General features: G+C 40.9%; 1 protein-coding gene across 2 annotated transcripts in view; it reads left to right on the top strand.

Moving 5' to 3' along the window:
- Positions 1-14,443, top strand: part of LOC105197035 (transcription factor Sox-3) — a 413,519-nt gene that overhangs the window by 106,992 nt on the left and 292,084 nt on the right. The window contains exon 5 of one of the 2 annotated variants that reach the window (XR_005575583.1): positions 10,445-10,515. The exons of the other annotated variant lie outside the window; for it this stretch is intronic. The gene's annotated coding sequence lies outside the window, so the exon portion shown is untranslated. The remainder of the gene's footprint in view (positions 1-10,444; positions 10,516-14,443) is intronic. 2 annotated transcript variants of the gene reach the window in all.

Genomic DNA, 14,443 nt, shown 5'->3' with positions numbered 1-14,443 from the left:
GAATTGTAAAGTAATTGCATAAGATTAGTAGCGCCGGGCGCGGAAGGCACTCTGTCGGTTACTTCCAGTTCAATGAGTCTCAACGACTTTACTTTGATTCGTTCTCTCTCTTTCTCTTTCTCCTTCTCACTCTTTTCTGTCTTCGATACTGCCCTCCTCTCAAAGTTTCCACCCCCGTCGTTCGCGTCTTCCCGTAGTCCTTTCTCCCCTCCGCGCGCTCACTTTGTGTTCCATTTGCGTTTCATCGGGCTAATTTGTTGAGATACCGCTTGCCAATATTTCAGTCCTTTTTACCTCATTGGCTTGAATAAAGGGGAGCATTTGAACCGCGATCTCGAAGCGGATAATTGCCTTCCTGTTGCTTGTGGCGATACGACGAGATCTTCGAATGGCTCGCGAGAGCACGCTTTATCCTTCTCGCCGTGCGAAATTCATAGAAACGTTATGTGGGATAATCGATGAAAGGGAATATCCGGCTTCGTTAACAACCGCGCTGGGAATAATCGACTCAATGATAGCATCCGTGGAAAAAATATTGATGCATTCATTTACATTCATTTCGCGATCGTCCAATATATTTGTTTCCACGGGTTTCAATACAAAGATTTCGCGATCGGAGAATAATTTATATATATATATATATATATATATAGTATATACTAATTCGGATAGACCTAATTCACTGATTCGTGACTTATAAAATAGTGTCAAAAGATTCTTTTTTTTAGTGGATGAATAATAGTAATTAAAAAATATTCTAGGCATTGGAATAATTTATAAATGCAGAAGTGCACCTTTACAAATACTTATAATGCACGTATCGGTGTTTCCCAATTATAGATAAGAATTCGGTAAGAAGCACTTCTAGTGCTGCGCTTCCATTCTCCGCGCGAATAATCCCGTCGAATCCCGTCGGAGGACCCTCGAGCACAAATTAGGTACAATCCATTAAGAAGCGCTTCGCGAATCCTCTCCGTGGCTCCATTTTCGAGTCGATCGTAGAACTTGTGGCGGGGGTGGCAGGCGGACGAGCGGACGGGCGGCGAACAGCGACGGAGGGCGGAAAAAAAGCCCGAGGTAAGAGAGGTAAGAATCTACGTAGAAATTCGCGCGATTGGAACGCAGCCCTCGTCCCTATTCGGGGACGTGTACGAGTGGAAATTCGCCGACTGCGAAATGGATTTGCGACAAGGTGACGGCGACGCGAACGAGGAATTCTGATAAGGAGCCGCGTCTCTCTCCGTCCTTTGCTTGAGAGGGAGCGATACATTCGAAAAGACAGCGGGATAGAGGTGCGAGAGAAAAAAGGATAGAGCGAAAGAGTGGGGGAGTGAGGGGGGAGAAAGAGGGAGAGAGAGAGAGAGAGAGAGAGAGAGAGAGAGAGAGAGAGAGACAGAGAAAGGAAGGAAAAAAGAGGCGCAGGACTGGAAGAGGGAGAAAACGAGAAAGATAGACTCGCGAAAGAGACTCGTGCGGACAATGTCCGAGTAATGGTTGCCTCTGGCTACTTTTATATCCCGGACTCCCCGTTGAAAGCTAATGTCCGTGATAACGCCTCATTCCCCTGTGCTGACCGGCTGCACCATCCCTTAACTCCCTGCACGCTTCCTTGTAGCCCCCCGGCTTGTCTCGCATTCGTTCACGTATCTTGCACCTTCTCGGAGAATGCGCTTCCGCGAGAGAGAATCCTGATGGCAAAGGCAAACGTATTCGGACCACGTTGTCCGCCGGGCGTGCGTATTATGGCGAGAAATTTGCGAAACAGGAAAGCAGAAACGCGCCCGTCAAATATTCGCAGGTTGATACGGCGAAGAAAGAAATTTCACGAATCTCGCTCAATTGTTATCACACATGTCATTTCTATTTTTCATGTAACTCGCTTTACCTACTTTCTCCGGTGACTTATGAGCGACAATTTATTTCTGCGCGCGTTATTTCATTTATTATTTATCGTTGGTATCGATTATTCTGTCGCTATGCGTTTCGCTGGTAATTTAAAATGCAGATCTACCGAGGTGCGATACACGGGTCGTCGCAGACGACAGCACGATATATTTGTCGTGTCAACAATTTAACGAAAAGTGGGGTGCCGGGACACTCGACTTAATGCGGCGATTTCGAACAGCGAAACGGTAGGAGCGACAGTGCCTTCCGAGATTCATCCATGAGCCCACCCTTGGCCCACCGTTTCTGAGCTTTCTGGGGTCGTGCGTGGGGTCGGCACGCTTCGGGGGACAGCTAATGAAATATCCGTGCCGGTTTAACCGAGTTACAAGCCCCGCGAGTCACCCCAGAGGCGAAAACGCCAACCCCATGAACGGTACCATCTCTGTCCTCTCGCTACGACAACAAGAAAACATATTGTCCGCGAATATACTCGCTCGGGGATCTCTAACTCGTCGGCCCAGCCCTAAATCGTAAGAATTAATGGAAACGATTCTTAATTTTCTTTCCTCATTGACTCTAGCTCGCCACCCACGGGTACGTGGTATACCCTGTGCGCGATTATTTTTACATTGCTGTAAACTTTTTTATAATATAATTTGACTTGGGTCGAGAGAGAAAAAAATTGATCTCTATTGGACTCTAGGCGCGACGAAATCGAACTTCACGATTGCGAAGAAAATAATAAATAGGGAAGAGATATCTTCTTCCATCTACATCGCGACGGAAGTTCATCGACCGATCGAACGGTTTAACATGCGATCTACGGTTCAATACCGTGGAATAGATACATCCCGGTCGCGGATCGACATTCACTGCGGCTTCTCCCACGATCACTTTCACCCTGCGCCCAGCTTAGGATCATCATGGGCCTAACGTCCGCGCTGTGTAAACCCGCGATACGCTACATTAACTCGATCCATCATGCAGCAGAAATCGACTTAACTCCCGTACGCAGCGCACGTTGCCGCAGTGCGCGCTCGTCCACTTGGATTAAGGTGTAATGAGCGATTACGTGCGATTCGACGCGAGGTTCGTTTCTTTATTAGGATGCTATATTGATTCATGTCGAATTATCTTATTATCAGTAAAACGAGGGGGAGCAAATGGAATTTCCGGGTGAGCGATTGAATTCGCATCTTATCGATAATGTGATGATTAAACGTGAAAACAACTACCCGATAGAGTAATCAATAATAATATATAAGAGTTTCTTTTACATTTGATCTCATTTATTATCTATGCTACGATTTTTTTTTTTTTACTTTAGTCAAGCTATAGAAAATTTGATTATCTTCCTCCATGGAGGATCAATCGAAATTATTCCACGTTTTCATTTTGCTGAATAGAAACGATCGCTAAATCAACGTCTCACGCGCTTCGCGCCGTAGATATATGTATGTTCGTAAATTAACAGTGAGGTAGCAAGAGCTAACGGTCATTTATCATCATCAGCGGGCAGTGCGACATATACGCGTGTACTTATCCGTACATAGTTGCTTATCAAAACTGTCTAATACACCCCCGCGCGCGCGCGCGCGCGGGTGCCAAGTGGACTGTATTAAATTTAAATAAAAATACCGACAACCGTGTTCACAAGCCGAGCCTATAAATCAGGGCGACAGCCAGCCGACCGACCAGCTCCAGGAGAATAATACCCCATATTTATGTTCTTCTCCATAAAAACCCCGTCCACCCTTTTTTCGCCCTAGTGGCGCTGTCCGCGCGAAGCGCTTTAAATCGGGGCGACGAGCTCGTACGCTGAGCGCGAAAACTCGTGGGTCTCTTTTTAACGAAAAAATTTTATCAATCTTCTTCGAAAATAAGAGAAAAGGCGACAAGCGCGCGCGCGAGAATTATGGATTTTCCTTTATTCGCCGCGGAAAATGGAAAATGTTCGGCGAACGCTCGTCTCTTCTCAGCCTCGAAACGCGCTTCTCGCTGTTTCTCCCAAGTATCGTTCGCTTGATACAGTGTAAATCTCGCTAACGGGAGTCCGAGAAGCGTGGATGTACCGTGACGCGATATATATATCTCGCGTTCTACACGGCGCTTAATTTACGTCGCAGCGGACTTGCTGGATGCACCTACGTCGGTATGGACGTACCTTAATCTATCGCCCGGAGCGGTTCAGGGTGTGGCACACCAGGTTGGATTATGTGACCGGGAGCTATAATGAGGACGGCGACAGGATAAATCACTCCTTTCCTACGCCAAGGATAATCATAATCCCGCGCGATCCTGTTCCCGGGAGTCCTGCACGCTTGTTCATCCTCTCTCTCTCTCTCTCTCTCTCTCTCTCTCTCCCCTCCCCCTTTCTGCTGTAGGGACACCGAATTCATTTTTCCCGGCTCCTTCCGTCTCTCGAGAAATTTCTCTGCTGCTCCTCTTCTCTCTTTCTCTCTCCTCCTCTCTGTTGCTTTTTCTTCTCTGTATCCATCCGCCTCCTTGTTCGTTGTACGACAACCCGTTCTCGCTCCGGTGTGTTCCGGGAAGAACTCGACGAGCTCTCCGGGAGAAAAAAGTAGACCGGAACGGTAGCGATGCATTTTAAATGCAACATTCCGCGTTGTCGCTACCATTAATAAATTATGACGAATAAGAGCGCTTCTCGTATTTTGTAAGGAGCTCGCTCAGTGATATAAATTTCAATTTGTATCTTGTAAATTTGGTATTTTTACGGAAATGTTGAAAAACGGTCAGTGAAAACAATACCTTTTTTTTAAATTAATTCTATGGTCAATTGCGTCAATGGATCTCACATAGTATTCGAGTTCACAGCTGTATCGTCGCTATAACGCGAATTACAAGGATAATATCTTTCTTTAAATCCGCGATATGGAGGGATGAGGAGCGAACTTAAACGAAAAATAACGTCTTTCCGCGTCATTTCCAGGTCTCCTTAAGGCCGCGTTAACGACATATTTTTATCAGACGTAACTCGTCTTTATTGGACAATTAACGTTTACCCCGCACCCCGTGGCGCCGGTTTCTTTTCCCGCTATATTTTCAATGTTTCCAGACCACCCGTCATGATACGATAAGACTTTTTTAAATCTTAGGTCACGATTACGTCGCGCAGATATTTTGGAATAATGAATGTTGATGGGGACAGGGAGTGCTGACAAAATTTAAAAAAAATGTTTTGGCCATAATACGAGTTAAAAGTTATCGAAATTTGAAATTAAAAGTTTCTTAGATTTATTCTTTTTTTTTCTAATCAATAACAAATATTTTGATCGTTGATGCCCGAATTTTGGCCATGAAATCAGTTGCAAAGAAAACTTTGATTTACAATGGTTTTTGCAACAAAAATAATTCTATTTTGCAGTTTTAAGTAAATAATTTTTAAATGAGTAAGTAAATACAAATAAACCTTTGTATAAATATTGATTAAAGTCTTTTAATATGTAAAAAATCTTAATTTAAGTCGTAATGCTACTTTCTCATCAAATTTGCAAATAAGTACTATAAAATAATTTTATATAAGAATCAAGAGAAACAAAAAGTTAAATAACTTTTAAATTATTAAAAGAAATATGTTTCGATTTTACACAGACATTCAAACATAATAACAGAATAATTTATAAAATTTAAAAATTTTTGGTAATACTGTAAGATGTGACACATACATTCTTAATTATATTTACGCTGTCTTTTGTGAAGATATCACTTGTATCAAAGATACTAAAATATTATATGAGCTATCTAAAATAAAATACGAATAGTTATTTTCTATAAAATATAAATTATATTAATGTTATAATGAAAGATAATGTGCTTGATAAAAGATGTGGAATTATGAATATAAAGACTAAAATTTAACAAAATTTATTTCATAATACAATAATTAACTGCCTCTCTCTCTCTCTCTCTCTCTCTCTCTCTTTCTCTTATGGCGTGTCACAATATTGATTATTCATAATTTGTCATGTAACTCTCTCCTTTCTTGCCATTGTGCTGCGTTATGTTACGTAGACACAAGCGCGCATCCTGAAGATCGGGAAGGGAAGGCTTACTCGTTGCGCGAATAAACATTCCTTGGCACTGCGCACATCTTCCGCGTGCTCCTCTCAAAGGAATTTAATGGTTCAGTCGACGACAAGTTTGTCATCCAGCATACTCAGGTCCGATGGGAGCACGCGGTTGCTCCTTTTTGCGAGAACACAACCCCCGCTCTCGCGCACGTTTGCTACACACGCGGTTACATTTCTTCCTTTCTTCTGCTTCCCTGAATTTATCTGCGATGCGAATTCACTTTGCGACGTATTCCTTCTTTCAATGTGCATATATGTCTTTATCATACATTTATCACGATATCCACATCTTTTCTGCGAATATTCTCTACAAGAATTCTTCTTCATTGTTTATTTCTTAAAATTCTAATTAGTATTGTGCATCGTTTTGTGGAAGGTAACATTTCTTATTACATGCTATTCATTTTGTACTCGTTTCTATCTTTTTTAGTATCCTCTGTCTTTACACTTTCCATTCAGTTATACTTAATTAGAGATAAAAATGATTAAAAAACTAGAAACTTTCAGTAAAAAATTTAATAAAGTACAGTTTTTTACTCTAATTACTTCTGAAAGTTTTTTTACTCGTGTATTCGTTAAACATTTGACATATTATTTTTCTAGAATTCAATTTTTGCATTTATCCGAAAGATTTCTGTGTAAAGATAGCCGCAAACAATCAAAGTATAATACAATGACTAAGTAACGGTGACTACATATATACTTAGATCATTATCAGAGGTAAAAACTGAATTCAAACTCATGTTGTTTGAATAAACATATCTCTTTTATATTTATTTAATCACTAGAGATTCATGAATTAATATAAGATGAAATGAAAGAGACAAAAATTTATTAAATTATTTATTAACAAACAGGCTTATCAAGTCGATTAAATATAAGAATTCTTTTCTTTGAAATTATACAAAAAGATATAAAGTAATGTCGAAATAATGTATCAAACGTTTCAACAATAAATATCAATAAAAATTAATTCTATATTTTTCAATATTTCTGTATTAAGAAAGTTTTTCTGTAAAAAATCGATTTTTACTTAGTTTTTTTTTATCTCTATAATTAATAGGATGTATATGGAATACTTATAATTAGATCTATTCGTAATAAAAAAAATATTGTACACTGGTATTTTCTTTTGCTAAAATTATTTATACATTATATATATATATATATATATATATATATATATATATATATATATATATATATAACACTGAGCAGTCATTTTTAGAATATATATGTTCAGTTACTTTTTAATTTAAGATAACTGTGACATCTTTACCGTAGAGTTATTTTGGTGGACGTTACTTAGCCTCTCCGAATTTAATGCATTTTCCATGTACAACTATTTGGTGGGTGTTCTCGTATCGGGAACGCCATTTTGGGTTCTCTGTCAATGAGAAGTACACCCTTTCGTCGGCCTTAAGAAGCCCTCGAGTTCCGTCGGGCCACTCGAAACTATTTTCGTATCGTGGTGAAAAGAAATCGATAAAGCTTCCGAAGGGCGACTCGATTGAATAGACAAGAAGGGTGCTTCTATGGGCGAGCATGATTTTTTTCTAAACTTCCGCCAACCATACTCGCGCTTCTATTCGATCTATCGTGTCACCGCATTACTTTATACGCCAATACGTTTGAAAATCAATAACGACTTACTGAATCACATTTATTCTCGGACGAGAAAGTTTTGGAAAAGCAGTAGTTCTTAAATAAAATTAAGTCTTCCTTTTTTTTTCATTGACAAAACGTTGCGTAACTGTGTCATTTAGTTCCGCAGATATGTATCATTGTAAAGAATCGCATTAAATCTTACCGATACACTCCGCAATGGTCGCTTGATTTAACTTGGAAACCCGTGCGAATGCGAACACACGGTGTTTAAGCTCGGTCCTTTTTAATTCGATACACATGTGAGAGGCAAGGATCACCCTTCGCAGGGCCATTTTAAAGGCATCATTCTTGTGCGGCGCGAGAGAACTTTTAGTAGACCAAACATTTCGTGTTTCGAATTACTTACGGTGCATTCGTTTCACCGTCGAGTCTCTCGATATGCGGGCTCTTGGGTTCATATTGTTTTTAATACAAACATCTTGTATTTACGTAAAGTTTTCCCAGTGAAATGATGACGAATGATGAAAGGCGCGAGAGGAATGACGGAAATGCTGAGCAAACTTTCGTGAAAAAGCTTATAGCGTGATGGGAACAAAATATCATACTTTATTATAAAATAAAACGGCCTCATATATATGTTACCAGTGCATATGTATGCAAAATTTTTTTTAATTATTGCATGTATATACCACTTGTCTATGTCTCTCTATTCGCTATACACTATCGCTATATTTATTTAAAGTCCTTCGTCTTCTTCCTTTTGCGGAGGATCGTCTGTCATTTCTTTCCCAATACGGCAATTCCCTCCCGCGGCGCCATTATTTTTCGCACAGGGAGCCGGTTCTTTCTCTTTTCCTGCGTTTTTTTTTTTTTACAACTGGACTGGGTGAAAGAATCGCGCGTAGAGTGCGAGGTCGTGAGGGTCGATCGTACCGAAATATACGGGGGTAGTCGCCGGGGCGACGATTTACCGCGAAATCGGAGCACGTGTTCCTGGCACCAGAAGCCAATGCTGACAACCTCCAATAACTCAAGCAAGCCTTCGGTGCTCTCTCTCGCCTCTCTAAATCGCAAAGACTCGGTATACCGCATTGACAGATGTACACACGCCCCCCTTGTGTCGCCCGCTATATTAAATATGTGCTCGCTTTCGGCACTCCAGTTATTCGCTCTCTTTGACTCCCGGAAAAAATTAAGAGAGGAAAATTGAGAGAGGGAATAATTTCAAACGGTGGCAAACGGCAATGCATCGAGCCTATGATATGCGTAGTCATAGAATGCGTAGTCATAGACATTTTAGAATACACATTTTGCAAGCATTTCTCATCGAGTGTCATATCTTAAAACGTTACTAAAATTATAAAAATTTTATTGATGATTCTATTATTAAACGTTTAAGTACTTAATGTAAAATTTAAGCACAATTCTTTTATTGGTTTAAAAGTTATTTAATTTTTTATTTACTCTTGATTCCTATATAAATTCGTGTTTCGCAATACACTGCAAATCCAAGTGTAAAACGTGTAGTCGCTTTTTACGCATTTGAAATTTGTATTTACATGTACATTAAATTAAATTTATGCGTGCAATTTTTCTACTTCAAAACACGCTTAGACGTGTATCAATATTAAATTACACGTCTAAGCATAAAAAAAAAGGTTACACGTATAAATGCGTAAGAAGCGGCTACATAATTTTACGCACAAAAATACACACTTGGATTTGCAATGTAATGTCGTTCCTGAGTCGCGCGCTAAGAGAAAATAGTTACGATGTGTAGGAAACGGCAATAGGCATAAGCATCATATATTTCAATTGCAAGCCCAAAACCACGAATCTTGGACAGCAGTGATGTAAAACAATCGACGAGACACGCAAAGCAAGTGCGTCGCGAGCGTTTAGAACTGCGCGGGTAAATAACAACAAGTAAAAGATAGGTCACTCACCTCCCTCCGCGATCGCGCTGCCCGATGCCGACCACAAACCTCTGCTGCTCCTCTCGGAATCCTTCGCAGCGTTGCTTCTCTATAGCACACGCGCGCGCGCGCGCGCGCTTATTACCGAAACGCATTGAATACAGGATAAATTGCGCAAGCCGTACGTAATTCCCGATTAAACGCGATTCGAGAGCGCTTTGCTGCACTGCGGGAAAGAGCTTCGATAGTGGACGATGTCAACTTCACTTGGATTTACCGCGCGAGTCAAGCGAGAGTTAAGAGGTCGAAATCGAGACGACTAATCGAGACGGCTAATCGAAACGGCTAATCGAGACGGCTTCCGTGCACGCACAGGATGTTTGATTCGCGCTGTAATGCGCGCTGATATGCATATATAGAAAGTGAAGGTCAATTGCGTCGACTCGCCATCTTAACTCTAACTTGACTCGCGTCGTGTCGCGGCGGTAAATCGGAGTGAAGTTGCCGACGTGACGTTGACGCTGATGACGTCATCCGCCGCCTACGGAACGCTACGAGACTCAGCGCAGCGAAGCGCTCTCGAATCGCGTTTAATCGGGAATTACGTAATTGATTCCGTATCCGTTGCGTTTTAGTAATAAGCGCGCGCGTATATAAGTGCTACGGAGAAGCAGCTGCGAAGGATTCCGAGGAAAGGAGCAGCAGAGGCTTGGCCGGCGTAGATCGGTGCCGGGCAGCGTGATCGGGGAGAAAGTAACCTATCATTTGTTTATTTACTCGCGCGGTACTTATCGTTCGCAACGCACTTGCGTCGCGTGTCTCGTCGATCGTTTTATATCACCGCTGTCCAGGATTTGTGGTTTTGGGCTTGCAATTGAAACGTATCGATGCTCATGCCTACTGCCACTTTCCGATCATATCGTAATCATTGTCTTGTAGCGCGCGAGGAACAGCAGAGGCTCGGTCGGCGTCGCGTCGGTCGGCGACGAGCAGCGCGATTGCGAAGAGCGGTGAGTATATTCATTAGCAATTTTGATGAAAAAGTTGCACTACGAATTAAATCAAAATTTTTACATAAACTAATAAAACTCTAATAAATATTCGTGCACAAATTCATTTAGATTTACTTACTTGTTTAAAAGTTATTTATTTTAAGCTGCATCAAAATATGGTCATTTTTGTTGTAAAACTATTACAAATCAAATTGTTTGTTTTTTTTTTTTACATTGCATTGCAACTGATTTCAGGACCAAAATTCGAACATACTGCGATCAAAATTTTGTGTCGTTGATTAGGAAAAAAAGAATAAACCTAAGAAGTCTTCAGTTTTCAAATTTCGATGACACATTTTTAGCTCGTATAATCATAACATTCTTAATTTTCTTTAGCATATAGTCTAATTATAATTTAATTAAAAAAATAGCAATCTTGCGATTTTTTGTCATTAGCTGTATATGATTATATGGCTTTCTTTAGATAATTGATAATTTACATTGAATGTATTTATAATTTTTATTTATAATTTTATATACCATGTATTTGGCGAAACGTATATATTTTAATACATTTTATGCACATGTATTATGCACTTTACATGTTTTTCGTATAAAATTATAAATAGAATTTTGTCCTGAATTCTCTGACACGAAATGCAGGTGATTTAAGGTAGGCTTTAAAATTTTGCGGCACGGCTTTCGGCGCATGCAATGGCATGATTTTTCGCCGACGAGCGTGCGATTAATTGCACCAAGGCAACCGGCACCAACCGATCAAGAAGGGTGCGATCAATTATCCAGCGGTATAACCGCCAACTAATCTGCCTAATCCTGCCGTGTGCAGAGAGCGCCCAGCGAAGCGCGGCATAATCGCTCGTCGATCGCAATTACCGGGCTGTGGTTAATAAGGAGATCACCGAGAGAAGGGCGGTTTCCTGGAGTTGGCGAGGGAACGGGGATCGGTTTCGGGGGATATACGCGAGCTACGAAGGGGCAACGAAGAACGGGAGTTATGCGCGGGAGTTGGACCGGGCCAGACGCGGGCCGGCGAGCACATTCATTCGGCTCCGGTAATCGGCTTACGGATTGCCAATCATCGGTCAAAGAGCTGACGAAAGAGAAAGAGAGAGAGCGAGAGAGAGAAAGGGAGAGAGAAAGAGAGACGCGAAGCTTTTCCTGGCTTCGGTGCGCCTTTCTTGCGCTCCGCTTCTCTTCGATCTTTCTTTTTTTCTCTTCCGCTTGGGGATGAAGCCTTCTCTCCGCGGCAAACTGCCCGAAGATGGTGAAGAAAGAAGGAAACGGAAGGTTTCTGTATTCGATCTCGATACAGCGAACTTTTGGAACATAATTACTTCAAAGTTTCATTGTCAAAATATCTAATATTGAGAATATAAAGGAGCTGCTTTCCATAAAACTTCCATAAAACAGACTTAAAAAAAAAACAAACTTTATACTCAATAAAGAATACGCTATTAAGAAAGATAATCATTGTTGTATATATGTATAAGTATTTGCGGAAATAATATAATAAGCAGAATATAGATGCGATATCTTCAAGTTGCGGCTGACATTTCTCGAATAATATGATACTCGTTATCCAACGTTATCTACGATGGGAGGGCCTCTAATTAATTAACACCTAGCCACAGAGTCTGGTTGCACTAATTAGTCGGAGCGCGTCGTAATTAGTGTTCACCCGCCATTTCGGTGATCGATTTCGAGGGAATCAATTATAGAGCATGCCGATCACTCATCAACGCTCATTTGTATAGCTGGGTCTTTGTCCTTATCGTTCTTCGTGTCGCTTGATGTCTTTTTCTCCACATCTCCATTGATTTGTCATAATTTTTTTTTTAGAATACAATCAAAATTTCCGGTTCTTTCAAATTTCTTTCAAAATTTATTTTATTTTATAAAGAATCATTATGATCATAATATTAATCAAAATTTTGATAAGTAAAAGAAATATATTGTATTTCTCGCTGTTTTTGCAATACAAAATGTAGAACGGAACGGCTAAGTTGCAGACAACAACTGGTATAGTTTTTTTTTAAATAATTTATTTTTTTTAATATTACATTACAGCCAATGTAATATTGAAAAAGAATAAATTGTTTAACAAAATAAAACTATATCATCCTGTTGTTGCTTGTGGTTTGACCACTTTCCTTCTACATTTTCATAAGTAATTTTACGTTTAATTTTGACAAAAAAAAAATTTTTGAATCAGACTTTTCTTTTACATCTGAAAAATCTAGAAAGACAAGTGCAACTCGCAAGGGTAACGATTATTCTCTCGCTTTTTTTTTTTTGATTGAAGCTGGCTCAGCTTGACCTGCGTCGTCGAAGCGGCAATTTCCGGACCAGCTGAAATAAAATTCGCCGTCGAAGGAAAAGCCGTGGCCGAAAAGGGCGGACGCACTGATAATTATTGTCGTCCAATTAAGGATCGCTTGGTAGCCGAGTCGGTGATGTGACTCGATTTTTACGAGAAATCAGCGATTTTCCACCATTGCACTGGCTGTTCGCTTTCCTAGGTTTTTGTCGCTTGCTTCTCGCTCTTGTTTCCCCAATTTTCTCTCTCGGTCCGCTCCATTGCCATCTCTTTCCATCTTCCAATCTCTTCTATCTTCGTCTTTGTTTTGCCTTCAACCGCTCGACAGATCCCGTATCAAAACTCGTTATTTCGCTCACACAGATAGGTGTAGTAACGTAAACACTTGTAGATTTGGCGCACGTTGCCAACGAATGGCCAAATAATTGGCGAATGTTGCGAATCATGGCGATTGCTCGACGGTATTTCTCATTAAAACTGCGTCTTTCTTTCTTTTATTATTCAGATTACACAAGTTCGATACTTCTGGATTATTTATTTCTAATAAAATAGTTTGAATGATTGATTTATAAAGCCGGATAAAATAATTGGTTACAATGGCCAATCTGCGATATTTTACTTATCCCGCAGAGAGATCTCTCTCGCTCATTTTTCCAGTCGTTTTTACATTCGTTTTTGCAGAATGAGTGACAATCAGTAATTATGGCGTTGATTATATCCAATTGACGAGCTCAGGACTCAAAAATTCCCATCGGGAGGTTTCATTCGTCGGCCGAAACATTTTGTACACCATGTACGTTTAACCCTGCCTGCCGGTCTCGTTGCACGTGGTGCGATTGAATGTTGGCGTGATTGGCGCCTCGTACGACAAGCTGGACACGCGCGGAATTCCTGATTATTTTACAGTGGTGCGCTGCCAACTCGGTTTATTATTTCAGAATTTGCGATACGCTCTTTGTGCGCCATTACGACTCATCCCCGTCGACGATACCGATATCATCGACACATGTCCCGGCGCGCGAGTCTTCGGGCGAATAAAAATGAAAAATCGCACGAGCGGCGAGTAAATCGCCGCGCGCGCGACGGATAATGTAATTATGACAAAAATTATTTTCATGCGCGACAGCTCACGAGCCGACTGATTTAAATGCGCGCGTGTCCGAAATTTGCACGGTGATGAAGCGCGAATCCCGGACGCGTGTAAACAGCGTTGGGCCACTCTAAAATTCAAATGGCTGATCGATGGCGGTGAATACTATTCGATGCTATCGGCCGCGTTTAGAGGCACCGAAATAGCGTTTCAAAAAAAGAAAAAAAAATAGGATTCTCAATTTCGGCAAACTCGATCCGAATCTCTCCCGCTATTACGAAGTGCGTCAATTTTCGCGATAGCGTCCCGCCGCCTATCAATAACCGAGAGAAATACTTTAAACTAAGTCTGAAACATCGCTCTCGAGGGGACGTACTCTCGGATGGAGAGTTCTAAAGAGAGCGCGATAAAATCTGTTCGAGTCATTTCGCCGTGGTTTACGACTCGACGAACATCTTTTTAAATCTCCCGATAGGGGGACGTGCGACCCGTGTTAAAAGAATAATCGACAGTAAGAT

The sequence above is a fragment of the Solenopsis invicta genome, chromosome 9, assembly GCF_016802725.1.
Source record: "Solenopsis invicta isolate M01_SB chromosome 9, UNIL_Sinv_3.0, whole genome shotgun sequence".
Lineage (NCBI taxonomy): Eukaryota > Metazoa > Arthropoda > Insecta > Hymenoptera > Formicidae > Solenopsis > Solenopsis invicta.
Note: the sequence above shows the minus strand (reverse complement) of the source record. Positions and strands in the feature narration are given on the sequence as shown.